Below are 27003 nucleotides of genomic sequence, written 5' to 3'. Positions count from 1 at the left end.
GGGATGAGAGGTAGAGGTTACAGCACGATGGGAAAGGGGTAGGAGTGCAGGGGAAAGGAGGATTCAGAACGGGAGAAGGCTGAGATCCCCAAATGGAATTGGAAGGGGTCCTTGGGTTGGGGCAACAATGGGAGAGGGGAGGGAAAGGTGGGGATGGAACAGAAAAAGGGTGGTTCCATGGGGATCCCATTGTGTCCCCATGACTTGATCCCTGATGTGATTCCCTGGGGCTCTGGGGGGGAATGGATCTGCACTGGGGGGGTTCCCAAGCCCCCTGCCCATCCATGGTTCCCTCCACCCAAATGCTGCAGTTGTGGGAGAGAGATGGGTGTGAAAGGGGGATGTGCAGTGGGCAGGTGGGAGGAGCAATAGGAAGAGGAGGGAGAGAGCAGGCGGAGGCTGGGAAAAGGAAGAGCAGGAAAAGGAAAAGGAAGAGAAGGAGCTGCAGGAGACACACACGGTTTTCCTGCCTGCCTGCTGAGTCTGCAGCTCCCCTGGCCCTGGCAGCATCGACCCCCCCAGATCTCACAGGTGAGTGGGGAGGGGGAGCTCGCCCCAAATCCATCAGGGGATCTCTGGGAGGGTTTGTTTGCAGGGGAGGGGATGTTTGGATCTTGTGGGGCCCCAAAGGTGAGACACAGATGCCCCTTTGGAGACTTGTGGAGGGTTCCTGTGGCAACCTGTCTGTACCGGCTGGGGAGGTGGTACCAGTTTGGGGGGGACACTGGTGTTGGGGCTCTGATTGGCATCGGAGTGGGGAGAGCAGCAAGGGCCAGTCCTGGAGCTGGGGGATCCCAGGAGCCTGGAGGGGTGGGGGAGGCTGGAGATAAGCAGGGTCTGGGCCTGCCCGACAGTGGACAGGGCGGTTACTTCTGGAACTGGACTTGATCAGAAGGACCAAAATGCTCACCCATTGTTTTTCCCTCAAACCAGGATTTGTCAATCCCAACCTTTGTCTGGATGGAGCTGGAGGAGGCTGTGAGGATAAGGAAGATGGTGTGGGACACTGAGGCAGGTGAGGAGGAAGTCACTGCCCCTTTCCCCCTCTCCTCTGCTCCATGTCTCAGCCCAACATTTCCCCTGGCTGAAGGACAACCCCGCTACCGATGCTGTCCTGCCAGGGATGGATTGGTGGGATCTCCTTCTCCTTCCCTCTGGCACGGAGGCAAATCCCATCCTATCCTTGTCCACCCTCCTTCCTCTTCTCATTCTGTCCTTCTTCCTTCCCCATTCCTTCCTCTCCTTTTCTTTCCTTACCCCAGGCACTGAGCTGCAAATGGAGACCAGGGAGAGCAAATCCCTGTGGCAGAACCTCATGGAAGAGGCTGTTTGGAGCAGCTCCATGGCACAGGAATCCAGTGGGGGGGAAAAGCCCTGGAGATCCCACACAAGGAAGGGCTGCAAACCCGGGAGCTGTGAGGAGGAAAGATGCCCCCTGTGCCAGGAAGGCAGCTGGAGATCCATTTGGAACTCAGAGGTGGTGGAGACGACTCATGGCAGGCAGAAACCCCACAAGTGCTTGGAATGTGGGAAGGGCTTCAGCCAGAGCTCTGGAGCTCAGACCTGATCCGACACCAGGTGATCCACATGGGGAAATGGCCCTACAAATGTGGGGAGTGTGGGAAAGGCGTTGGGTGGGGCTCCAACCTCATCAATCTCTGCAAGATCCACACCAGGGAGAGACCCTATGAGTGTCCCGAGTGTAGGAAGTGGTTTCTGAGTGGCTCAGATCTCATCATCATGAGTCAAGGTGTCAGCTGGAAATGTATTTACAATAATTGAAAAGTGTGGATGAGTTGAGGGGCCAGCTGAGAATATAATTGAGATAGTAGAAGATTACATATTTTAGTTAAGCTTTTAAAATTAGTTAAGAAGGTAAGTTAGCTAGCAAAAATCACATACCTTAGTGAAAGAGTAACAAGTATATTAGAAAAGTAAAGCTAGGAGTGACAGGGATTGATGTAGCAATTGTGAAGGAGCAGAGACCACAGAAATACCTTACCTTAAGAATAATTGAACAGTTAGGAGAGGCTTGGACTGTGACCAGCAGATCAAAACTGCAAACTGGCCATGGGTGAAGAGTTTACCATGAGGCAGACACCTTTCTTCCTCCCATACTCCCACTCCCTTATTTCAAAATCCCACTGACCCAAATAAGGGAGTGCAATTGTGCAGCCATATTAGGTATTCAGCTGATTATAACACAAAGTGGGCAGGTAATGATTCTGTATTCTGCCTCCTTAGAAACCGCTTGGATATGTAAAACCTTTTCTGTATAAATAGGGAGCAGGAGTCTGCCACTCCTTGCACATGCATTTGGAAATGATTCCTCATGTGACCAGCGCAGAAATAAAACAGCCTTCTTTTGAACTTTAATTAGCTGCAGAGCTGTCTGTCCGTGCTTCAGTCCATCAGCGGATTCACACCGAAGAGAGGCCCTTGGACTGCCCAGACTGCGGGAAGGGCTTCCAGCACAACTCCACCCTGGTCACCCAGAGGCACATCCACACTGGGGAGAGGCCCAGTGAGTGTCCTGTGTGTGGGAAGAGATTCTACAGAAGCTCTCACTTGAGCCAACACAAATGGAGGCACCATTAAGGGGAGCCCTGCGAGTGCCCCCCAGCCCGGTGTCACCCCCTTTTCTGTGTCCCCAGAGCTCCTGAGCCGGTGGCGGCCGCAGCCCCTGCCCGTGGCCTTGCACCTGGCCGGGACCTCCCGTGTTTGGGCAGCGAGGGTGGGGCCAGGTGGGGAACGCTGGGTGCTGTGGGTCTGCCTGGCAACTGGTGAGTCATCAGACCTGCTCTCTCTGATTGGCTGGCTCTTGTTCATTGCATTCTCTGATTGGCTGTGGAGAGGCCTGGGAGTTGAGAGAAGGAACGGGAGAGATCCCACCCTGAACACCGGCACTGGCAAAATAGACCGAGCCTGGGCACAGAGAGGGAATTTATTACCAACCAAATCACAGCAGTACAAGGAGAAGGGAAAGGAATCTCTCCAACACCTTCCCCTCACCCAGGGGGGTTAATGACAATGGAGAGGCGGGAACATCTGAGTTTAGATCAGAAGCCAATTTTATTGAGTATACCAGGGGTTTATATAGGGTTTGACTTGTATGGTACTTTTATAGGGCTCTATTTTTGGTAACAATTTCCCATTGGTTAAACATTCTTCATGACATCACATCACCTGGTAACATCACAAAGTCTCACAACATGTTTCTTGGTCACCTCTTGCCCAGGGAGCCTTAATCTGTGTCTGTCCCTCCCACAGTTTTTGCTCCATCAGGCCTAACATATCAGGCCCCTTTATCAGTTCCACTGTACTCTCTGTTTTATCCCCATACCTCCCCCTATCTGTTCAAACAAAAATACTCTCTTAAGTGACTTGCCTATTAATTTTTTCACACAGTGTAAATACAAGGAATAACCATAACACTACATAATATAATGCCTAATACATAGAAGCCTATTTTAACTAAATTTCTTATCCATACACCAAGTTTCCAGTCCCCCAGAAGTTTTCCTAGCCCTGTAAGCCCTGATACCATGGGGTAATCTTAACCATTTTCCCAAGGGCACAAGTCTGTTAGAGGTTAAACAGGTGCTGGTGTGGTGGTGAGGTCCTGTTCACAAGGGTTCTCGGCCAACGTTGGTGTTCAAGGTGAATCTTCAGGGGATGCAGTCAAAGATTCTCCAAAAGGCTTCACATTCTTTGCTGGAATCCACTTGGGACCATTCTCTGTGGATACACAAGCAAAACCTCTACCCCAGCTTGTGGATGCTGACAGCCTGGTCAGAGAGACAAAGCCAGATAAACTTTCCCAGGAATTGTTCTGGGGAATTTTGAGAAGGCTGAGAGAAAGAATTAAAACAATCTTGCAGCTGGTGTTTTGAACAGTTGTTTTCTCATAAGATGTTTACTAAAGGGTGTTTCCTTAAGTAGCCAACCAGGTGTGTTGATTAAAGCACCAATCAGGTCCACCTGTGTTGGAGCAGTGCATGAAAAGGAATGGGTTCCTAATAAAGTTATTATTAGTCTCCTGAAGGGAGTTGGACTTTATGTGTCATCTGACTCCCTTTCCTGACTCAATGGTGACACCAGGTGACCTAAGGATAAGGCCCCAATATCTTACCAGATTCTGGATCCTTCCCTTAGGCAGGAGGTTTTTCCTTTTTTTTTGCAATTGTGAATTACAATTAAAATGTTGAACAATCGATGGCTTGGCATCCATCAAAGAACATTTCAAACAGTTGAAACCATAAAGGGCTTTCTGCAGTCTCTCAGCCTGGGTGCCATCTCCAGACCCCCCTTTCTGTTCTACCAGGAGATGCTCGAGGGAGCCATGAGCCCGTTCAGTGGCAGATTGGCCTGTTGGGGAATGAGCAATACCTGTTTTGTACCTAATTCCCTGTGGCAGTCATATTTTCTGGAAAAATCCCTTTGCCCGGGATTCTTTTCCTGGGAAGCTGAGAAGCCTCAGAGAAAAAGGAAAACAATATTATCTCATTGCTTCTCCTGTGTTTTGCTGCTTTGGAATGTGTGTGGAGATTGTTTACCCACAGGTGATTGTTTCATTGGTTGCATGTGAATTGTTTTGACTTAATGACCAATCCCGGTCAAGCAGTGTCAGGACTCTGGAAAGAGTCATGAGTTTTTCATTAGTATCTTTTAGCCTTCTGGATGTCTCCTCTCTGTATTCTTTAGTATAGTTTAATATAGTTTTAGTATAGCATTCTTTAATATAATATAGTATCATAAAATAATAAATTACCCTTCCAAGAACATGGAGTCAGATTCATCATTCCTTCCTTCCTCTGGGAACTCCACAAATACAAGAAGTCCCCAAAAGACAAAAGAGGCAGCAACTCAACGGGAATTGTAAGCTGGGCCATTGTCTGTCTTCACTTCAGATGGTATATCAAGAGTGGCAAAAGCAGCAGTGAAGTGTCTACAGACATCTTTAGCTGTTTCCCCTGGATGGGCTGATGCAAAAAGAGCACCAGAAAAGGTATCAATAGAGGAATGAATGTATTTTAAATGGCCAAATTCAGAAAAATGGGTGAGATCTGATGCCGGACCTGAAGCCTCTGAAGCCCTCTGGGATTAACACTTCCTGCAATAGAGAGAAAAGATCACCTTTGGCAATCAGGACAAACAGCAATAATTCTTGAAGCTTGGGCTTTACTAACGCCAAAGTGCCAAATCCGAGGAGCAGCATTTTGGTGAAAAAACGAATGTCTCAATTTAGCCTGTTCTATCTTATTAGGTAGAAAACAGATTGTTGTACAGGCATTGCTAAAAGGTCAGCTTGACTCTTCCCTTCAGCTAAAAATCTGGGAAAGTCTGTATGTGATCAAATATGCATAACAAAGTAAGGAAATGTTCTATTTTCTATGGAAAATATTAGGAGCTGCAACCAGTAAAAATGTGAATTTTCAACTTCTTTCAAAACTGATGCTTTGGCTCTCATCACTATTCCTGCAACTGTCCCAGACTGCAAGGCAAGATGTATTCTATTACCATCTGTATGGCAGTTGTCTGGTGTCAAGGCAATTTTCCTTATCTCTCTCTCTGAGTGCTCACAATCACTCCCTGGCAGGGGACATCTGCTGATAACAAGCTATGGAATGTCACTGCATGACTGATAAGAACTATAACATCCCATTGTGAGATGCTCCGCCCAGAGGGAGGAGCCAAGCGTTGCTACTCAGATATAATCTGGGGGTTCTGACACACCAGCACGGCTTCCCACTGGATTCCCCAGAGGAACAGCAGCTGCTTCTACTTCCACGGACCTGCAGAGGAAGAATACACCCTTTTTCCTACAGGACCCCTCTGCTCCAGTAGAACCCCATCTGACACTTCAGGAGGACTGTAGCCACTTTTCCAACTGGACTGCTACCAACACCCTGACCAACAGGGTGTCAGGTTGAGTTCTGATTCTGTCAGTGTTGTTCTAGTGTATTGCATTGTTTTATTTAATCCTTTTTTTTTTTCCCTAAAAAAGAACTGTTATTTCCCACTCCCATATTTTTTGCCAGAGCCTCTTAATTTAAAATTCATAGCAATTCAGAGGGGTGGGGAGGGTTTGCATTCTCCATTTCAGGGGAGGCTCCTGCCTTCTTTAGCAGGCACCTGTCTTTCTAAACCAAGACAATCTTATAGAGTGCAGCCTGTCGAATAAAGGTAATAACATCTACTTACAAGGGATGGTGGACACAGGGACCAACGTTACTGTCATTACATGACCTAAAGGGCCCCCAGACTGGGAGCTGACTCCTGTCACTGGAGTCATCTCAGGGACTGGAGGAGTTGCTGTCTCCATGAGGAGCAATCATACTATCACAGTAGAGGGACTGGAGGGCCAAACTGCCACCATCAGGCCATTTGTATTCAGGGCGCCCATCACCCTGTGGGCCAGGGACCTATTGTCCCAATGGGGAGCTTGACTTGATATTCCACTGTTCTGGCCTCCTGCTGGGAGCAGATTTGCCCCCCAGCAGGCAGCATGGGCTGGATAGCTCAGTCCTTTGGGGACAGACTGCCCGAAACCCAAGCTGCTCTCAGCCGCTGGCTACCTTTAGCAAGCATAAGAATTATCAGCTCTTTCTAGGGATTATCAGCTCTTTTTAAGATTCCTGCTCTTTTGCTTGCTAAGGTGCTGTGCAGGCTGGCTGACAGGCAGACGTGAGAGAGGAGAAGGCAATCCTGGCGTTCCACAGCAATGGCTTTAGTGGGGGTCTGTGAAGGGTTCCAGCGATGGCTCTTCTAACCAGAATGGACTAAAACAGCCCATTATATAGGGTCAGGGGGGATCAGAAATTGTCCAATAGCAGGGGTTAAGGAGAAGTGACTTATGGGGTTACACAGAGATAAGCTGGGGTCCGAAAGGTGGAAGGGCTTTTTTTGCTATTTCACCGTGACCTGGCATTTTAAGCCTCTTCCCTCCAAGGGGCCCTAGCAAGCCCAGAGCTTGCTACACTGCCATCTCCATTGTTTTAAGTAAGGCACTCATACCCAGCTGCTGGGTCTGTGCCAGAACCAGGGGTCACATTTTGCCTGCAAATCCAGGTTAGAGAAGGGTCCATTGCCCGGCAAGGCATCAAATCCCACAGCGTGATGTGGATCACGTTGCCATGGGGATAGCCTTGTTGTCTTCCTTGAGAGAGATACAGGGCTTTCCTTATCTTCAGGAAGCCTTTGCTGGCTCACAAGAACAGCTTAAAATGCCTTTCCTACACTGCCATGCCTATTGTCTGGCACTGGTCAAGCACAAGGGGATCGAAGCCAACTTCCCATTAGGACCGGCATAATTGCCTGTGCCCAGCAGCAATCAGTGCCAATCAGATGCCTGGGATCCTGCAGACCCAGGGTAGCATTCCACTCCACTGCCTTGCCTGCCAACTGAGTCCATTTACACTCAAAAGTGTTGAATTTCACAGGCAGAAAATGAATACGAGCCAAACTGTGGATGTCGTAAGGTGTCAGCAAATCAGCAGCAAGCACTCAAAGCAGCTGCATGACTTCAACAGACCCCAGACCATATTGTCCAACCTTATCATGGAGTTCCATCATAGCTTTCTACGATACAGGTTGATGGGTGTTATGGGTAGCACCCCTAAACACAGGGAAAGCCTGGGAACCCCCTGGTAAGGTGGCAGCATCTGCCAAGTCCCGTCCCGTGGGCCCCACAGGGACAGAGGCAGATGCCTGACTGGGAGTCAGCTCAACACCACCCAACACTGCATCCCCTGCAGCATCAGCAGGGCCAGAGGAGCTTCCTCCGCGATCCTGCAGATGCTGCGCAAAGGCACAGTCAACCATTTCCTTGACCTTAGCTTTGACTTCTCACCAGAGCCGCCCGTGTTCCCTCGGACATCCAGTCACCTGTCATGGGGGGAGTGTCCACAAGGCCATCGAGGAGGGTCCATGGCCCCGGGAACTCACTGGTCTCCCGCCAGCCACGTCACCATTTGTGTTAAAAGTGAACACCGCAGTGTCCTCCTGCACTACAGCCCTGGTATCCCCGGGAGGCAGGGGCGGTGGGGCCGAACCAGCCGCTGCAGGGCCCACTCCAGCCCCAGCAGAGCCCGTGCCTGTCGGCAGCCCTGCACTGCTGTCCACTGCAGCACAGGCAGAGGACGCCGCGGCGGACGCAGGTCCTGGCAGTATTTGTAGATCCGGTGTGGATCAGAGCGGGACCTGCGTGGGGCCCCCCTTCGCTGCACGGGGGAGGGATGGGACGCAGAGACAGACGGGACTCGTGGAACTGCATCACCACCCTGTGCCCCGGCCACGCGGGGCAGCACAGGGGCGTCCGGGACCGCCCCTAGGAGAGTCCCACCCGTGACACAAAACCCCACAGTGGGCACTGCTCCCCCCGGGGCGGGCTGCCCGCCCGCCATGGTGAGGCCCGACATACACCGAGCACCGCCCCGCCTGGGGCGGCTTCCACCGCCCGCACATGCCCGGCAGGCTGTGCAGGCTCAGGGGCGGTCGGGTACCGATCCCCCAGAGGAGGAGAGCGGCACCAAAGCAGACGAACCCGCTCCCACCGCACCCGGGGGGTATTTCGTGGAAACGCCACAATTCGGACAAAGTGTTGTCACCGAATCAGACTCCGGCAGAGGTGGAGGCTGAGCCAGGGGCTCCCCGCAGCCCCCGAGTGCCAGGAAGACACAAAGAGAGGGCGATTCCCGCCCGCCCCGCCACCTCCGCAGTGTGCGGCAGGGTGAGATCAGCTTAGCCGACTCCACAGGGTCCCCAGAAGTCTGCGGGGCTCTGCCCACTTGCTGGCCGCTCAGAACCATCTGGCTGGGAGCCCAATCCAGCCGTGTAGGATCCAAGGTCGCGACCCCTGTGGAGAGAGACTTCGTTTTAGCAGGACTTCTCTGCAGGGGGTGTCAGGTCGACCCTCAGAAAATGACATTTGAACAAAACTGTTCGAGGAGTCTGACAAGGCAGACTACCTTCTACCCTGCGGGAACAAATATCACCCTCTGAGCCGGAACTGCCTCCCAGCTCACCGTCCCGAGGGAGAGGGCAATCTTCTGCTTCGCGCAGAAATTCGAATTTCCCCTCGTCCGTGTCCAAGATGGAAGGGTCCTCCTGGGAACTCTGAGAGCTACAAAATCCAAACCCCCGCCAAACCGTGTCAAGCTCTTTCCATTGCACCAGCAACAATCCCACATCTATACTACAATCAGCAAAGGGAGCTTCCATGAGGCATTCTCCCACAAGAGACCGCGCCTCCCTGGAGAACGCCTCCGCAGGGTCTGAAATAAACCCTTGCTCTCTGGCCCACAGAAATAATCTTTCAAATCGCTCCAGGAAATGGAAGCCTGTTTCCACTCCATGAGACCCTTCCTGAGATCCAGAACCAAGGAGTCCTCCATGGAAACCAACAGGGGTAGGTTTCTATGATTCCTTGGTATCACAAGAGCTGCAGGCAAAGTGCCAAAGGGCTCACAGTGAGCACGCCGAAGCAGGGAGGGGAGGGTAAAACGAGACGACCTCACCCACAGCTGTCCCACACACGGCGGCCACCAGATGTCACAACAGCACACATAATAAAATGACTTGGACACTGGAACTCCAAGGTAAGAAGAAGGGAAGTTTCTTTTCTGATTTCAATATTTATTTATAGATGTTAGCAAAATTCCTGAATTTGGCCATGTAAAGTATGCTCATGTTACAATTGACAGCTTTTCTCATGCCATGGCTGCCTCAGCTTTGGCAGGTGAAACAGCTCGGGATGTTATTTGTCATTTCTGCCACGCCTTTTCCATCTTAGGCCTTCCATCACATGTAAAGATGGATAACGGCCCAGCGTATGTTTCAAAGAAATTGCAGGTGTTTTCTTGTGCCTGGCCTGTTGATAATTCTACTGGTATCACTCATGCTTTGACAGGCCAAACAATTATTGAACATGCCCATGGTGTGTTGAAGCACCAGGTACAAAAACAAAAGGGGGAATGCAGAGGGAGTTGCCTCAAGTGAGATTAGACAGAACCGTCTATGTCCTAAACTTTCTGCGTCCTTTACTTGACTTGCAAGTGTCTCCTATACTCTATCATTTTTCATCTTTGAATTCAAAACAGCCAAACTTTCAGAAAGGTATTAAGGTACGGGTAAAAGATTTATTCAAAAGAAAGTGGACTGGCCCAGTGGAATTAGTAAAATGGGGAAGAGGATACGTGTCTGTTTTAACAGAAAATGGCCCTCATTGGGTCTCTGCCCGTTGTGTTAAACCTTATTTGGAGCACACAGGAAAGGACACGATGGGTGATTCTACAGTGGAAGCAAAATGAGTAGGTAATTGCATTGGTTATTAGGTGGACAGAAGCATGGACCCTCAAGGAATGTGTGGTAAAGATAGTAATTCACGACAGAGTAAAGGGAGTTCTAGGCTTATGCTGAAAATCCAAATTTTAAGTTAGTGGGTGTTACTTTTGCTTCTTTTCTTGAATTCTCTCACAAAGAGGTTGGTAGTACTGAGAAATGTGTCTTGTACCATTTCCTTTTGCAGGGCACCAACACTCCCAAAATAGGGGAAGTTGATGTACCTAAGGGAGAAGTGTTGCCTTTGCACAGGGGCTGAATTAGTAGCTGAAGTCCACACTTGGAGCAACTAGGTCGGTTGCCCATTATGATAGCAGCAACCATTTGTAAAGTTAAGTGGATGCTACTTGGTTCTAAGGGGTGACTAGGCTGATGACTTGGTCTCTGGTTCTGTGTGGGAGAAAGTTATTTGATTAGAGGTGAAGGTGTCATTCTGCTACAAATGTGTCATCTGGAAATTGGGAGGTCTGTAACAGCATTTGAAGATCTATTTTTATGTGCCTTGTTTGTATATGAATGTTAAGAATGTGAAGGTGTGTGTTGTGGAGTTGGCAGAAGTTGATTATCTGTAAGTGAATGAAGAATGGATCCTCTGTCTGCTTGGATTTTTGTAAGGGCCCTGCAGAAGTCTTTAGCCGTTGTGTTTGCGGGTCAAATACAAAAAGGGGAATTGTAGAAAGGCATTTTGTGCTGTTCTTGTGAGCCAGTGAAGGCTTCCTGAAGATAAGGAAAGCCTTGTATCTCTCTCAAGGAAGACACCAAGGCTATCCCCATGGAATGTGACTGAAGAGAGAAAGTTAAAAGATACAGACTTCAGGTGGCTCACAGAATGTCGTGGCTCCTTGTTCACCTACTGAGAACTTTGTGTCTTTCTTATGACTAATGGGCAGTGAATGTGTCTGTTAAGTAAATGTAAATATCTTGAAAAACTATAAAGGCAGCATGTTGCTATAATAAATCACTCTTATACATCCTTCTGATGGAGTCTTGGTACTTTGTCATGCTCTATAGCGACATGGCAGTGCTGGTTCAGACATTAGAACCGGCTGCCCCATAGCAGTCATTTGTGACTGTTGTCCAGGCTGCTGATGAGTCTTTCCTACGATTTGCAGAGAGGTTGACTGCTTCTGTGGAGAGGCAGGTGGCAGATCCTGAGGCAAGGAGGCTTGTGCTTACACACCCTGTGAGATGTAACTGCAATGTCAATTGTGGGAGAATTATAGAGGCTCTTCCTGGTGATCCTTCTGCCTCCCAGATGGCGGAGGCCTGTGCAGGGATAGGCCCCTCAGGTCAGAAGATGGCTGCCGTGGCTACTGCTGTGCAGTCGGTCTGGGCAGTGCTGCAGGGCAGGCAGTGACAGCAGGGGAATGCTCAGGCCAGCAAGAAACAGGGAAAGAAGGCACAGAAGGCCACAACTCCCTTGTTTTTGTGTGGTCGGTGTGGAAGGCCGAACCATACTGCAAATGTCTGTAAGGTGACTGTTCAAGCTAATGGCCAGGCTTTGCCGGGCTCGGGAAATGAGAAGCGGAGTGCAAAGGGGAGACGTGCCCAGACACAAGCTTCTCTCCAGACCCCCGTGCGAATGGAGGTCTGCTTAGCCAGTTTGCAGCCAGCACCCGTGGATCAACAGGTGTTGATGTTGGCACAGCAGCAACAGTTGTCTTCTAATCTTGCAAAATACACAAGGTCCCCCTGGATGCCTTTGGTGCCTTGGGTGAGGGCATGAGTTCTCTCCTTATGGGGAGATCTAGTGCCATCCTTCAGGGCATCATTGTGCACTTGGGACTCACTGATGCAAATTTCATGGGACAGATTTGTGCCAAGGTCTCCACACCCAGCCCCCCCCATCACTATCCCACAAGGGATGCAGATTGCTCAGTTTGTGCCCTTTAAGTCTTCTGTTTGCAGGACAGCTGATCGGTCGCGCAGAGACGGTGGCTTTGGATGCACTGGGCCGCCTCAAGTTCATTGCACTGCTGTCCTGACCAAAGAACGTCCCAAGGTGCTGTGTGTACCCTCCTGTCCATCCCTGGTGTGACACTGCTGGAGATCTGCCTCTGCGGGCTTCTTGACAGCGGCATGGATGTCACAGTTCTCTCCCTTGCTGCCTGGCCCTCAGAGTGGCCCCTGAATCCAGTGGAGACGCTTGTCGCAGGACTGGGAGGAACGGTGCAATGCTATGTGAGCCAGCAGCCCGTGCTGGTCGCAAACCCGGAGGGGCAGACGGCCTGAATTAGGCCTCATGTTACTTCAACTCCTGCTAACCTCTGGGGGAGGGATGTTCTGTCTGTGTGGGGCGCACATCAGGATGGATTTTTGTTGGGGGCCACTGCAATGAAGGGCACAGAGTGTCCTGTACCTCCTACATGGTGGCTGGTGAACAAACCCATCTGGGAGAAGCAGTGGGCCCTCCCACGTGACAAATTAGTCGCCCTTCGAAATCTGGTGCAGGAGCAGTTGGACCAGGGTCATCTGGAGCCTTCTACCAGTCCCTGGAACACTCCTGTCTTCTGCATCAAGAAAAAATCTGGGAAATGGAAGTTGTTACAAGACCATGATGGAAAGCATGGGAACATTGTAGGCAGGCATGCCATCGCCTACCATGCTTCCCACAGATTGGCCAGTCCTCATTGTGGATTTGAAGGATTGTTTTTTTACAATTCCTTTGCATCCCAATGACAGACCAAAATCTGCCTTCTCGGTGCCAGCAATTAACAATGCTGAGCCTGCACAGCGATATCAATGGAGGATTTTGCCCCAACAAATGCAAAATTCTCTGGCCATATGCCAATGGTATGTGGCCCCTGCCTTGTCTGGAGTTCACAAGCAGTTTCCTGATGCCCATCTTTACCATTATATGGATGACATTTTGGTGGCTGCGTCCACCCAGGATGAGCTGCTGAGGATAAAGGCTCAGTTGCTCCATGCTTTGCATTCTCATGGGCTGCAGGTGGCTCCAGAAAAGGTTCAACAACCTCCTTGGAAGTATTTGGGGGTCAAATTTCTGGAATGGACAATCCAACACCAGGAGGTGCAATTTCTGCATTTGGTGATAACACTGAATGATGCCCAGAAATTGGTAGGTGTCGTCACTTGGTTACATCCATACTTGGGACTGACTGACGCACAACTGTCTCCTCTGTTTGATTTGTTAAAGGGAGACTCTGATTTCAAGTCGCCTCGCACATTGACCACTGAGGCACGTCAGGTGCTGGAGGTGGTTCAGCGAGCTGTTTCTGCTTGCCAGGTTTATCGCATTGATCCCTCCATTGATGTCACTGTGTTCATTACCACTCCAGATTTGCATCCCACAGGCATCATTGGCCAACGGAATGAAAAATGGTCTATTCCTTGCACATCTTGGAATGGGTCTTCCTGCCCCATCAGCTGCAGAAGATGGCAACTGCATTGTTTGAGCTGATTGCTCACTTGATAATCAAATGCCGACAACGATGTTTGCAATTGATGGGTGTGGATCCAGCAAAGATCATACTCCCACTACAGCAGGAGGATTTTGACTGGAGTTTTGCAAACAGTCTGTCCCTGCAAAGTGCTCTGGAAAACTTTTCAGGGCAAATCACTTATCATCTGCCCAGCCACAAGCTACTGCAGGTGGCAAAATTCACACAAATCTCTTTGTGGCCTAAAATTAGTCAGAAACCAGTGCAAGGAGCCACTGTCTTTACTGACAGTCCGGGGGAAACAGGGAAGGCCATTGTTAATTGGAGGGATGGATCTGAGTGGCAGGTCCTGGAAGGTCATGAGGATGGGTCAGCCCAATTGGTTGAATTGAGGGCTGCTCTCATGGCATTTGAGAAATTTTCCCAGAAAAGTTTCAATTTGGTCATGAATTCTGCCTGTGTGGCCAACATTGCACAGTAGTTGGGTCATTTGGTTTTGAAGGAGGTCAGTAATCCTGCCTTGTTTCATTGACTGAAGACCTTGTGGTGTGCCATTCAGGCCCGAGTTCATCCGTACTACATTCTGCATGCAAAAATTTGACAATTTGCCAGTGTTTGTACTGGAAGGGCTGACAAGTTGGCTAACCCAGCCTGGGTAGCACCTCAGCCTGACACACTTGCACAGGCCAAGACATCGCATGGGTTTTTCCATCAGAATGCACATACCTTGCAGAAGCAGTTTCAGCTGACGCCAACTGAGGCTCGTGACATTGTCGAGTCGTGTGACAACTGTCACACACTTCCTACGCCTTTACTGTCAGGGGTCAACCCCAGAGGCCTTTGGGCCTTGGAGCTTTGACAGACCGATGTCACCCAGATTGCCGAGTTAGGCTGGCTCAAGTATGTGCATGTCACGGTGGACACGTTCTCCTCTGCAATATGGGTTCTGCTCACACTGGAGAAAAGGCCTACGATGTCCTTGCCCACTGGAGGCAGGCCTTTGCCATTCTGGGCATACCTTCTGCTGTGAAAACCAACAATGGTCCTGCTTACGCATCACAGAAGGTGCGGCAGCCTCTGCAGTTGTAGGGTGTGTCACACAGCTTTGGTATTCCCTCCAACTGGTATTCTCCAACTGGTCAAGCTATTGTAGAAGATGCTCGTGGTACTCTGAAGCGTGTTCTTCAAAAACAAAAACAGGGAATGCAGGGTGAAAACCCTGCACAGTTGGATGGCAAAAGTGTTGTATACCATCAATCATCTTACTGTGCTGCAGAATTCAAATAATCCTGTCATTTTGAATCGTCATCTTTTGTTGCAGCTTCTGGATGTGACACATCAGCCTCGAGCGAAGGTTTGGGTGCAGAATTTAGTCACCAAACAGTGGGAAGGTCCCTATGACCTTACTGCTTTGGGGCACGGGTATGCGTGAGTATCCACAGATACTGGGGTTCGCTGGGTACCTTCAAAGTGTATTCACCCTGACCTGCGACTGCAGAGACAGAATCTGACCAACAGGCAAAATGGAAACCGTGACCAAACTGAAAGGCATCAAGTGGGTGAATCATTGAGTGATGACTCAGATGCAGACGACACAAGTGATCACTCCGATGATTCTTCCACGAGTGGATACTGAACATTGTTCTTTTTCCTTTTCACATTTTCATTTGGGAAAATTCATTCATATTTTCATTTTTTCTTTTTCTTTTTAAACGGAAAAAGGGTGAGATGTTGCCCTGTTCTTCCAAGTTTTTCTAAGCCTTCTGATGTTGACATTCTTTAATGGAGTTTCTCGCACACCTTTATGTGAATAATTATTGTTTTTACATTCCTCTCTGGAGGAGGAGAAATTTGATGGAGTGTTGGTTTGTCCAGTGTCATTGGAGAGGTAGCAATTTCATCCTCTGATCCACTGTCACTTTTGAAAGTCTATAAATATTGGAGTCCAAAAATAAACTTCCCCTCTTCTTACCTCTATGTCCAAGTGTCCACGTTGTTTTATTTTGTGTCCTATTGTGACAGCTCCTCCCTCTGGGTGGAGCATCTCACAATGGGATGATGAAATTTTTATCAGTCATGCAGTGACACTTCTGTGGCCCATTAAGAGAAGATACCTCCTGAGGGAGGATTGGTTATGGAAGAGATAAAGTAAACTGCCCAACTGACAGAGGAGAACTGCCCCACCTTTAACAGATGGTAATTGAAAACACATCCAGCTAAACCTGAGACACATTCCTCTTTGTGTCTGGGAAGAGACTTACCTTAACATAATTCTTTCCAAGACCATCAAGACAATTGAAGATTTGAAATCCGGGAGGACAAAATCCAAGACACCTGCCCTTGGATTTACCTGGGACTTTGGATCCATGAGTGGACTCTTGTATCCCTGCAGCTTTCTATCAAGGACAACCCCAGGACCCTCTGCGATCTTCACCAGCTCTGCAGATCCATTAAATGGTTGAGTCCACTGCTGGGGATTACAACAGAAGACCTCACCCCGCTCTTCTGCCTCCTTTGTGGCAACGAGGATCGTGATTCCCCAAGGAGCATCACTCTGGAGGCCCAGGAATCCATCAAAAAAGTGCAAGAAGCCCTCTCCTCCCAACAAGCTCATTGAACGTAACCAACACTTCCCTTCAGACTCGTAATTCTGGGTAAGTCACCCAGATTCCATGCACTAATATTCCATTGGGACATGCAACTGAGACATCCACTCCTCATCATCAAGTGGGTCTTTCTCTGCCATCAGCTGACCAAAACATCACCACTCCACAGAACTCATGGCACAACTAATTGTTAAAGACAGAGCACACCTCCCACCCTTGCTGGGTATGACTTCACATGTCAATGTGCCATTGACAACTGGAGATCTGGACAATTTGCTCCAGACAAATGAACACCTTGAACTCGCCCTGGATAGCCACCCAGGCCAAATTTCCATCCACCCACCAAGTCATAAGCTGTTCAATTCAGTTTTTAATTTGGTCCCAAAACTAGTCCAAAATAGAAACCTCTAAAGGCATTGACAATTTTCACAGATGGCTCAGGAGCAAGCCACATGTCAGTGATGACTTGGAGGGATCCTCTGACACAGAAGTGGGAGTCTGACGACCAAAGTTTTGAGGGGTCCCCTCAAATTGCTGAACCCACTGCCATTGTCAGAGCCTTTGAGAGATGTTGTGGTGCATTTCCATGTTTCATGGACTTGTCTATATCCCCCTTATTCCCCAGAGTTAATGGTTTGTCCCTGAAATTGTAACCTCCCCTGAGTTGTCTGTCTCACCTAACCCAGCCCATTGCTCTCAAATGTTCTGTGTCAATCCTCCCTCGGCCCAGCCCAGCATGTCAATCCCCCTTAATACCCACCCCTTGTTCCAGCAAGTTTCCTGCCAATCTCTATTTGTACCACCCCTGGCTTGGACCTTGTGGGAGCTCAGCACATCACTCCTGATGTCCAGAGCTACCGAGAGAACCCTTGGGAGGCTCGGGGGTCTTGGAATGTTGCCAAAAGCACTTGGTGGCTTGATTTTGATCCATCTAGGGATGTGCCACCGATGTATGAGGAGATGGAACCTGTGGGAATTACCCGGGTGTGAATGGTGACAGGAAAACATAGTTATAGGGTAAACCACAGATTTTAGGGGTTTTGGTACAGGGGGGTTGTGGAGACAAGATGGAGGAAACAAGGCATGTCACAAGACTCTTCTTTCTTCTTCTTGTCGTCCATCTTCTGCTGTGGTGCTGGCACTTGGGGATTGGTCTGGGGTGAGGGTGCACTTGGTGACAAGGGTGACAGGTATTGGGGATAAAAAGTAAATATGATATATGTAGTTTTTGTTATAAAAGATGTGCCCGCCTTGGGGGAAGGTCAGAGTGCCTTTGGCTGCCGTGCTGGTCAGATCCCGGTTGGGCAGAGAAGGGACTTTGTAGATAAGATATAATAAACAATTCTGAAGACTGAAAAACCCTGGAGTCCAGACTCATCTTTTGAGGCCCAGCATGCCAGAACCATCCTAAGCGTGTGTGGGAGCAGAGACAAACAGTCGAACCCCATAGGACCTCCCCTTTGGAAATCCCCTAATCCTCAATGCCCCATTGAGGACTATGTGACCCATTCTCCCCTCGTCTCCCTCATTAGTTGATACACTGTAAGACCCCCACCTTTTGCTCCTCCCCAGGATATCCTGAATTGGTGTGAGCTTTGTACCCTCCCCTTGAACCTCCCCCACTTAAAGGTCCCTGCAAACCCTTTATCAGGGCTCTTTGGCTCTTCATCCTTGGATTTTTCCTCAAATAAATCTCTCCCTGGAACCCAGACTGAGAGCCTCCTCCTCATCCTTGCCTCCACACTCTGCACCTGCTTTATCCAAGTGCTGTAGAGCTTTTGCTCTAAGCTGCACCCCAGATCACCCTGCTGCTGGGGTGTGTAACTCTTGGCGTGGTGCCGTGGGGTGACAGCTAGCCGTGAGACTCCAGCACTGCATCAGAGAGGTTCCAAGAACCTGTTAATTCAGTCACTGATTTGGCCTATGTTGCTGGAGCAGCTAAGAGGGCAGAACATTCATTATTAAGGGAAGTGACAAAGCCAAATTTGTACCAGTTGCTTTCAGAATTAATATACTTCCTTTCCCACTGAAAGCAGCTGTTTCACATTAGGCACGTGAGGTCACACACCGACCTCCCAGGACCCATTGAAGAAGGCAACCATAAAGCAGATGCCCTGGCCATGCCTGTGCACCATACCAACGTGCCAGGTATTTTTTCACAGGCCAAAGTAAGCTAAGGTTTCTTTCATCACAACATTCCTGCTTTAATGAGAATGCTCAGACTATCTTGGGATCAAGCCAGGGACATTCTCAGGTGCAGTATTTGCCTCAGCCCACCCAGGAGAAAGTGCCAAAGAAACCATCAGGCACTTTCTCCTTGTGTTTGCCACCATGGGAATCCCTGAAGAGATTAAAACAGACAATGGTCTGGTTCATACCTCCATAGGCTCAAAGACTTCTTCAATCTCTGGGTGGTAAAGCACAATACAGGCATACCTCATTCTCCCACCAGCCAAGCCATCATTGAAAGAGCCCATTCCACCCTTAAACGGGTCCTCGATCAGCAATGGGGAGGGACAGAGACAACCTCTCCAACTGAGAGGCTCTGTAAGGCTCTTTATACAATAAATTTCTTGAACAGCTCATTCACAGAGCCAACTGCCCCCCCCCATCCTCCGGCACGTTTCCAACTTGATCCAAGCAAAGCTAGTTGAAAAACCACCGGTGCTGATCAAGGACCCAGACACACAACAAATTTCTGGCCCTATCCCTTTAATAACTTGGGGAAGAGGATATGCCTATATCTCAACACCATCAGGACCCAGGTGGCTCCCAAGTAAATTTCTAAAACCACTTCTTGCATGAACAAATACACCAGCAGCAAACACTCCTGAGACCAACACAGAAGACCCAAAAGATGAGACCAGCTTTGCATGGAGATGGAGACAGTGCAAATCCTCCAGACAAAATCCACCCACCCATCCCACCACAAGAAGCAGGACCAGAGCTGGACATGGACATGTCACCCACAGTGAACAAACCACAGAATAAATAAGTCACTCCCTTCCCCTTACTAGCATTCTTCTAACATCCCCCCACACCCCACTCACTAACATCCTACTAACATTCTCCCACCTACCTTCCCCTTCCCAGTTACAACAGTTCCCATCCCCCCTTCTCTATTTTAATTTTCCCCACAGCCACACCTTTTATTTTACCTTGTTACTATTCTCCTTTCCTGATTCCCCTATTAAATAAAGAAGGGGGATAGAGGAAGAGAAGGGAAGATAAGGCACCAGCTTCACCCACCCTAAATCTGACAATTTTTAAAAAAACTCTTTTAAACCTTACAGAAAGCACCTACCGTGACACCATCCACCACAAAGAGAGCCACCACCAACCTGGCCTCAGTCATCCTGGTTTTCTGGATGCTCCCATCACCACCAACCATCAACACATGGATGGTAGCACATCCCAAAGAAAAGTTGGACAGCCTGTGCTGCCTCAACCCATCCTCCCACAGTGAGGGCATCCATGCCAAACCCCAGACAATCTAGGACCAAGTAAAATAACCTAAAGCTGAAAAAGCCACAGACTAGTTAAAGGACCTCTTTGGACATAGGGGCCTCAAGGGATGGCTTGCGCCATTTTAAAGAACTTATTATGGGTGGTTTTGATTGTTTTTATTGGTTTACGTTTATTCAGCTGTTTTAAACGTTTAATTTAAAAATCCTTGGGAGATGCCTTTTTATTAAATAAAGAAGGGGGAGTTGTGGAGGCCGGTGTGCCTACAGAACAAAGGTCCATTATAACCCCTTGGATGGACAGACCCAAAGTGGGAGAAATCTCCCCTGTTCAGGGTGACTGAGCAGAACTTCTCCCAGGATGCTTTGTTGTATATGCAAATGTTTCCCAGTTCTACCTCCCTGGTTGGCCTGTAGGCCTCTCCACCCTTTTTCCTTATATGTATATGCCCTAGAATGTTCTCCCTTCCCTGCTTACCCATCGGCCCCATATTGCCACAGTGTCCTTTACCTTACTGGCTGCCACCCCTTGTCCCTCTCTGTACTGCCCTCAGCCCAATGGGCCTAATGCTCTGCTCCACCCCATTGTCCCCTATATTTAAACCTGGACCCTCCACCCACCGTTCTTTTGTCTCTGTCCCTGGACCCCTTCGTGTGTGGCTGCAATAAACATCCTCGAAACTTCACACAAAGAGCCTTCCCACTTCTTTGTCATTGGTGATTCTACAAGAGCTACCCAGAAGCGTGTGCTGCAGTGACCCTGTGTGTGTGTGTGCGCGCGCGCGTGTGTGTGTGTGTGTGTGTGTGTGTGTGTGTGTGCCTGTGCCCCCCAGCGCCTTCATTACCGGAGACACTTCTGGAAGGTCACGGCTCCGCTGCCTCTCGCTCCACCACTAACGGGTGAGCAGTTTGTGACACGCATCAAAAATGGCATACTGAGTTGGGGTCAACAATAAGTTCACCAGTCCCTTTAAATCATCAGGAGTCATAAGATGAGTTGACAGTGTGGACTGTAAAAGATTAGCAAAATAGGGAGACCCCAGACTGTGTTCTGTAGCCGTGCAGTGTAATTCCTTAATTTCCAAGTAAGTGAGGGGTTCCCACTGTGGGTTGTTTCCCCTGGTGCCATGAAGTCTGACTGGTGTGGCTATTTTCATGGTGATATCAAAATTCCCCTCCTTAAGAGCCTTTTTCTTTAATTATGCCCAGTTTTCATGAGGGTCAGGAGGGAATAGGCCAGGCTCAGCATCTGGATCTATTGGTCCTGGATTGAAGGGGTCCCCCTCCTCCTGGCTCTAGTCTGGGCAAAGGGGGATTGATGACAGCAGCTGCTCTTCAGTTTTAGAGGTACCAGTTTCAAACAGGCAGGGAGAGTCAGAGCAGGGTTGGGGCCAGCGGTATCCACTGAGGATACAGCCTGAGGCTGCTCTTGCTTTTTCAATGTCTCAAAAATTATTCTCCAGGACGGGAGCATACACATTGCTGGTTCGTGTACCACAGCAGCTAAATCATAGAGCTTAACCCCCACATCATCCCGAACAGCAGCTGTCAAAATAGAGGAGGCAGTGACACTGGGACACTTAACAGCCACCTATTTAAGAATAAGTTTCAAGTCCAGTTTTGGCAAGGATTTGCCATGTTTCCCAAGCAAAGCAAGCATTAGTTCAGAAACGCCTCTCTGTTAAACGTGCTTTGTTCCATGTTCCCCTTGGCTCACCTCCTTCTCTGAGGAGGGATTATTTTGGGCCCACTCCTGGTTCTCAAACCAGCACTTCCAGTTGTGGAGAGCTCGCTGACAGCAGTGCAGATAGGCTGGTTCTTGCTCCTCACACAGAGTATCAATTATCAGCGATGGAGAGATGAGGGCACCCGAATTTAGATCAGAAGCCAATTTTATTGAGTATACCAGGTGATTATAGAGGGTTTTATTTCTATGCAGCTTATATAGGGCTCTATTTTTGGTAACACTTTCCCATTGGTTACACATTCTTCATGACACCACATCACCTGGTGTCACGATAAGGCACGAAATGATGACACAGACACTGCTGCTCTCGAGGGGAACAAAAAAGAGCACCTTTATTTTCTGACTCCAACATTTATAGTTTTCCAAAGGTGACAGTGGATTGGAGGGTGACAGTGCCACCTCTCCAATGCCACTGGACAGACCAAGGGTCCATCAATTCTCTCCACCTCCATGAAAGAATGCAAAACATAGGTTATTTACAGAATTGTGTGTGAGAAAGTTTGTTGAGAGAATATAAACATCAGAAGGCTTACAAAGTTTTACAAAATCAGGGTGACATCTCACCCTTTTCTGTCTAAAAAAGAAAAAACGAAAAAAGAAAATGAACAATGTGAAAAACAAACATGAACAATGTTCAGTGTCCATTTGCGGAGGAGTCATCAGAGTGAGCACTCGCGTCGTCTGCATCCGAGTCATCACCCGATGAGTCACCCGCTTGATGCCTTTCAGGTTGGTCACGGTCTCCATGTTGCCCGTCGGCCGGATTCTGTCTCTGCGGTCGCAGGTCAGGGCGAACACACTTCGAAGGTACCCAGCGTACCCCAGTATCTGTGGATACACAAGCATACCCGCGCCCCGAAGCGATAAGGTCATAGGGACCTTCCCACTGTTTGGTGACTAAATTCCGCACCCGAACCTTCGCTCGAGGCCGAAGTGCCTCATCCGCAGCCTGCAACGAGAGATGATGGTTCAAAATGACAGGATTATTTGAGTTCTGCGGCACAGTGAGATGATTGATTGTGTACAAAGCTTTCGCCAACCGACTGTGCGGGGTTTCACCCTGCATTCCCCGTTTTTGTTTTTGAAGAACCCGCTTCAGAGTACCATGAGCGCGTTCTACAATAGCTTGACCGGTTGGAGAATGAGGGATACCAAACTTGTGTGAGACACCCCACAACTGCAGGAACTGCCGCACCTTCTGTGATGCGTAAGCAGGACCATTGTCGGTCTTCACAGCAGAAGGTATGCCCAGAACGGCAAAGGCCTGCCTCCAGTGGGCAATGACATCACGGGCCTTTTCTCCAGTGTGAGCAGAAGCCCACATCGCAGAGAACGTGTCCACCGTGACATGCACATACTTGAGCCGGCCAAACTCGGCAATCTGGGTGACATCGGTCTGCCAAAGCTCCAAGGCCCTAAGGCCTCTGGGGTTTACCCCTGCCGGCAAAGGCGGAGCAAGCGCGTGGCAGTCGTCACACGACTCAACAATGTCACGAGCCTCAGTTGGCGTCAGCTGAAACTGCTTCTGCAGGGTATGTGCGTTTTGGTGGAAAAACCCATGTGATGCCTTGGCCTGCGCGAGTGTATCAGGCTGAGGTGCCACCCACGCTGGGTTAGCCAACTTGTCAGCCCTCGCGTTACCTTCCACTATAAAGCCTGGCAAAGAGGTGTGACTCCTCACATGCAGAACATAGAAGGGATGAACCCGAGCCTGAATGGCACGCCACAAGGTCTTCAGCAAATGAAACAAGGCAGGATTACTGACCTCCTTCAAAACCGAATGACCCAATCGCTGCGCGATGTCGGCCACATAGGCGGAATCCGTGACCAAGTTGAAAGGCTCCTGGGAAAATTTCTCAAATGCCATGACAGCAGCCCTCAGTTCAACCAATTGGGCTGATCCATCCTCATGACCTTCCAAAACCTGCCACTCAGATCCATCCTTCCAGGTAACAATGGCCTTTCCGGTCCTCCCGGAACCGTCAGTGAAGACGGTGGGTCCTTGCACGGGTTCCTGACTATTTTTGGGCCGCAAAGACATTTGTGTGAATCTCGCCACATGCAACAGCTTATGGCTGGGCAGATGATAAGTGATCTGCCCTGAAAAGTTTTCCAGAGCACTCTGCAGGGACACACTGTTTGCAAAGCTCCAGTCAAAATCCTCCCGTTGCACCGGGAGTACAATCTTTGCGGGATCCGCACCCATCAATTGCAAACACCGTTGCCGGCATTTGATTATCAAGCGAGCGATTAGCTCAAACAATGCAGTTGCCGTCTTCTGCGGCTGATGGGGCAGGAAAACCCATTCCAAGATGTGCAAGGAATCGGACCATTTGTCACTCCACTGGCCAATGATACCTGTGGGATGCGAATCTGGAGTGGTGATGAACACAGTGACATCAACGGAGGGATCAATGCGATGAACTTGGCAAGCCGAAACAGCTTGCTGAACCACCTCCAGCGCCTTTTGCGCCTCAGGGGTCAACGTGCGAGGTGACTTTAGATCATTGTCTCCTTTCAACAAATCATACAGCGGAGACAGCTGTGCATTGGTCAGTCCCAAATATGGACGCAACCAAGTGATGACACCTACCAATTTCTGAGCATCATTCAGTGTCTTCACAGAATGCACAAATTGCACCTCTTGGTGACAAATTGTCTGTTCCAGAATTTTGACCCCCAAATACTTCCAAGGTGGTTGTTGTTGAACCTTTTCTGGAGCCACTTGCAGCCCATGAGCATGCAAAGCATCCAGCAACCGAGGCTGAATCCTCAGCAGCTCATCCTGGGTGGACGCAGCCACCAAAATGTCGTCCATATAATGATACAGACGTGCATCAGGAAACTGCTTGCGAACTCCAGACAAGGCCTGGGCCACATACCATTGGCATATGGCTGGGGAATTGTTCATGCCCTGGGCAGCGTCCTCCATTGATATCTCTGTGCCGGCTCAGCGTCGTTAATTGCTGGCACCGTGAAGGCAAATTCCGGCCTGTCATTTGGATGCAAAGGAATTGTAAAGAAACAATCCTTCAGATCCACAATGAGGATCGGCCAGTCCGCAGGAAGCATGGTAGGCGATGGCATGCCCACCTGCAATGTTCCCATGCCTTCCATCACGGCATTGACCTTTTGGAGGTCTTGCAACAACCTCCATTTCCCAGATTTCTTTTTGATGCAGAAGACAGGAGTGTTCCAGAGACTGGTAGAAGGCTCCAGATGACCCTGGTCCAACTGCTCCTGCACCAGATTTCGAAGGGCGACCAATTTTTCATGAGGGAGGGGCCACTGGTTCTCCCAAACAGGCTTGTCTACCAGCCACCGTATAGGAGGCGTAGAACAGTCTGTGCCCTTCGTCGCAGTGGCCCCCATCAAAAACCCGTCCCGATGCGCACCCCCCAGGCGGACAGAGCATCCCTCCCCCAGAGGTTAGCAAGGGTAGAGGTAACATGCGGCCTAACCCAGGCCGTCTGTCCCTCTGGGTTTGCGACCAGCACGGGCCACTGGCTCACGAAACATTGCGCCGTCCCTCCCAGTCCTGTGACAGGCGTCTCCACCGGATCCAGGGGCCACTCCGGGGGCCAGGCAGCAAGGGAGAGAATCGTGACATCAGCCCCACTGTCAAGAAGTCCGCGGAGGCGGATGTCCGACGGCGTCGCACCAGGGTTGGACAGGGTGCACAGCATCTCGGGACGGTCCTTGGACAGGACGGTGGTCCAGTGAACTTTAGGCGACCCAGTGGATCCAAAGCCGCCCACACCACGTGACCGGTCAGCCGTCCTGCGAACAGAGGACTTAAAAGGCACAAGTTGAGCAATGCGCGTCCCTTTTGGGACTGTGACGGGGGGGTGGGTGTGGAAACCATGGCACAAATCTGCCCTGTGAAGTCTGCATCAATGAGCCCCAGGTGCACAATGATGCCCTGAATGGTGGCGCTAGACCTCCCCATCAGGAGAGCACTCATGCCTCCACCCAAGGGACCAAAAGCATCCAGGGGAATCTTGTGTATCCGACAAGATTCTAAGACAACAGTTGCTGCGGTGCAGACATCCACACCTGCTGATCCGCGGGTGCTGGCCGCAAGCCGGCAGAGCAGACCTCCATCGGCTCCGGGGTCTGGAGAGAGACTTGTGTCGGAGCGCATCTCTCCGGGGCGCTCCGCTTCCGGTTTCCCGAACCCGGCAAAGCCTGGCCATTAACATGAGCCGTCGCCTGACATGAAGGCAGCGTCCAGAAAACCAACGAGGATTGACCACGGCCCCGAGGAGTCACTGGCCTCCCGCCGGCAGTGTCGGTAGACGCCCTAAAGCGAAACACCTCAGCGCCCTGCCGCGCCGCAGCCCCGGCAGAGGGCTCCGCGGGGGGGGGCAGGCGCGGGCACCGGCACGGATCGGGAAACCGGCGCGGGGTCCCCCTCCCCCGACACGGGGGCGGGGCCGGGCACCGAGAGGGGCACGGCCCATGGAGTCACGTCAGAGCGGGCCGGCACAATGGGGGCGGGCAAAGCCCCGATGAGCGCCGGGCCCGTGCCGCGAGAGGCGGCAGCCGGTACCACCTCCGCCGGGCGGGGCGGGGCGGGCTGCCCAGCCGCGGGGGCCGGGCCCGCCGGAGGAGCGACGGACGGCCCGCCCCGGGCTGCGGCCACGGACTGTGCTTGCCCAGGGACGGGAGAAACCGCCCCCCCCTCCGAGAAGCCGGACCCAGGGGGAGGCGAAGCCGTCCCTACCGCAGCCAGGGGGTACGTGGCGGAGACGCCACAGTGCGAACACAGAATCGTCACGGAATCAGAGTCAAACAGAGGCGGGAGCGGGGCCCGTGATTGCCCGCCGTCCCCAAGCGCCGGGAAGGCACACAGGGAGGGAGGGTCCCCCCCCGTCCCGCCAGCCGTGTGGGGCAGGGCGGGGCGAGGGCGGCCCTCCGACTCCACCAAGCCCCCAGATGCCCGCGGGGCACCCCCCGCCGGGCTCGGGACCAGCTGGCCAGGAGCCCAATCCACCCCGGGGGAACAGACATCGCCCTCCGAGGCAGAGCCGCCCCCCAGCTCTCCCTCTCGGGGTGAGGGAGAGGGTCCTGCGTCATACAGAAAATCAGACTCCCCCTCCTCCACATCCGAGACAGAAGGGGTCCCTAGGGAACCCCGAGAGCTATAACGAGGAAACCCCCGCCAAACGTCACTCAACTTCTGCCAGTGCACCATCAGCGATCTCACATCCACCGAATCGTCAAAGAGAACAACCGTGAGACGATTCCCCACGCGAGACCACGCCTCCCTAGAGAGTGCCTCCAAAGAGTCCGAAAAAAACCCTTGCTCTCTGGCCCACAGAAACAGACTCTCAAACTCACTCCAGGAAAGGGAAACTCCCCTCCGGTCGAGGATAACTTTTCAGAGGTCTAAAAGAACAGAAACATCCGAGGAACTCACAGAGGCTGCCATCTCTCACAAG

At 50.6% G+C, this 27003-nt stretch overlaps 3 protein-coding genes across 3 annotated transcripts in view; 1 reads left to right on the top strand and 2 right to left on the bottom strand.

Moving 5' to 3' along the window:
- LOC127060507 (serine/threonine-protein kinase PAK 3-like) overlaps positions 1-27003 on the bottom strand; it is a 132540-nt gene that overhangs the window by 20758 nt on the left and 84779 nt on the right. The gene's annotated exons all lie outside the window — the stretch shown is intronic.
- LOC103824727 (class I histocompatibility antigen, F10 alpha chain-like) overlaps positions 1-27003 on the top strand; it is a 127069-nt gene that overhangs the window by 76489 nt on the left and 23577 nt on the right. The window lies entirely within an intron of this gene.
- LOC127060497 (translation initiation factor IF-2-like) overlaps positions 1-27003 on the bottom strand; it is a 72064-nt gene that overhangs the window by 40326 nt on the left and 4735 nt on the right. The gene's annotated exons all lie outside the window — the stretch shown is intronic.

Source organism: Serinus canaria, chromosome 25, assembly GCF_022539315.1.
Source record: "Serinus canaria isolate serCan28SL12 chromosome 25, serCan2020, whole genome shotgun sequence".
NCBI classification, from domain to species: Eukaryota; Metazoa; Chordata; class Aves; order Passeriformes; family Fringillidae; genus Serinus; species Serinus canaria.
This window is presented reverse-complemented; position numbering and strand designations above follow the sequence as displayed.